Here is a 2,023-nt window from a genome sequence, read left to right as displayed (position 1 = left end):
TTCCCCTCCACACACACATACACAAACCTCTGCCCCCGTCTCTTACGCAGTTTCTTAAAATTATTGCGTCACAGAATCCTGGCATTTGAGAAGAACTCAAGACATCTTCTAATAGAATCACTTATTTTCATAGATGCACAGGATTCTAAGGATATCTAATCTGACACCAACTCTCCCTGTCAGATGTTTTATAATGCATACACAAATCTCTTTAGTATCCCGAGAGGACAGTATGCATACCTCCATGAGAACTTTGCTCATTTAATGTAATTATTTGTTTTAAAAGTTTAAACTTTTATTTATTTTTTCAAAAGGTAATATGGTCACAGGATCGATAATTTAAAAAGTAAAAGAATATATTATCTTATCCTGTAAATACCTAGTTTACCTTCCCACAGGCAAGTAATGTTAACAACTTTTGAAGTCTTTTTTCTGAGACACTTGATGTATCTATACCTAAGTATATTCTTTTCTTCCTTCTTTTTTACAAAAATGCTTTTGTGTTGGTCTACATCTGTACCTTAATACATTTTATAGCTCTTTCTGTATCAAGCCTCATTATTTTAGACAGCTTTACGGTCTTCCATTATATGGCTGTACCACAATTTGGGGACATTTTGGTTGCATCCAATTATTTTTATTGCATATAATGCTGCAAAAATAATCTTCTGCTCATGATACTTTGTACCATTATTTCATTAGGATAAACTCCTTAAGTGGAATTTCTGGGTGTGTAATTTTGATAAGTATTGCCAAACATCCTCCACTAATTTCTACACTGATCAACAATAGATGATAGTACCTGCTTTTCTACAGCTTCGCCAACAATATGTCTTCAAACTTTTTGACTTTTGCTGTAATTTTTTATTTACCTGTTTCTCTCCCTGACCCTACCCCCTCATTAGAATAGGAGCCCATCAAGGTTTCTCAGAACCAATAGATTCTCAGTAAATATTTGATAGTGCTCACTTTGGTAGCACATACACTATAATTGGAAACATACAGAGAAAGTTAGCATGGTCCCGGCACAAGGATAACATGCAAATCATGAAATGTTCCATATTTTTAGAGAGTAGATTTTTAAATGTTATGTGAGATGATGAAGATGTTAACTAACTTTGTGGTAATCATTTCTGAGAATATACATGTATCTAATCAGCATGTTATTCATATTAAACTTGTACAATGTTGTATGGTATATCAATTATATCTCAAAGCTGGGGTGGGGGTAGGGAAAAATGAATCTCTCCAATACATAAATACTTGAGAAATGAATGGATGGGTGGACGGATGAATTATAGGTTCTTTAAATCAAAATTACAAAAGATGGCCCCATTTTTCTCATTTGTGAGCTTGGGTATGGCACATTTTATTTTATTGAAATGTGGCCCACTTGTACACATACTCTGGAAGCTTTACAAATTCTTGGAGACAGAAAATGTATCCAGTCCCTGTTCCTCTACTGTCCATTGTTATGGGAAGGTCAGAATGTTGAAATGTTCTTTTTCATGGGTATTTTGCTTCCAATATCTGGTAATGACTGCCTACTTAGAGAAGAAAGTAAAATCAAATGCATTCATCTGGTACAACCCAATCCCTGCCTCTCTATCTTTCTCTGCTCATCACAGACACACACAGCTAAGGCTTAGGCCAGGGGTCCCCAAACTATGGCCCGCCGACCACATGTGGCCCCCTGAGGCCATTTATCCGGCCCCCGCTGCACCTCCGATAGGGGCACCTCTTTCATTGGTGGTCAGTGAAAGGAGCACAGGATCCATCCTCATCCTGTGCTCTGGGAGTACTGTATGTGGCGGCGCCACAAAGCGCAGCATGGCTCACGTACAGTACTACTTCTGGTGACGTGGGATGCACGCATCACCGCTCCGGAAGCACGTCATATCACCTGTTATGACTAGCAGTGACAAATATGGAACCGGACATTGACCATCTCATTAGCCAAAAGCAGGCCCATAGTTCCCATTGAAATACTGGTCAGTTTGTTGATTTAAATTTACTTGTTCTT

The 2,023-nt window shown here is 38.1% G+C and overlaps 1 non-coding gene across 1 annotated transcript; it reads left to right on the top strand.

The window, feature by feature from the left end:
- The first annotated feature begins 961 nt into the window (after positions 1–961).
- LOC136314809 (U6 spliceosomal RNA) lies at positions 962–1,067 on the top strand. Its single transcript, XR_010727390.1, has one exon. It is a non-coding gene; the product is annotated as a U6 spliceosomal RNA (small nuclear RNA).
- The last annotated feature ends 956 nt before the right edge of the window (positions 1,068–2,023 follow it).

The sequence above is a fragment of the Saccopteryx bilineata genome, chromosome 10 (assembly GCF_036850765.1).
Source record: "Saccopteryx bilineata isolate mSacBil1 chromosome 10, mSacBil1_pri_phased_curated, whole genome shotgun sequence".
NCBI classification, from domain to species: domain Eukaryota; kingdom Metazoa; phylum Chordata; class Mammalia; order Chiroptera; family Emballonuridae; genus Saccopteryx; species Saccopteryx bilineata.
Note: the sequence above shows the minus strand (reverse complement) of the source record. Positions and strands in the feature narration are given on the sequence as shown.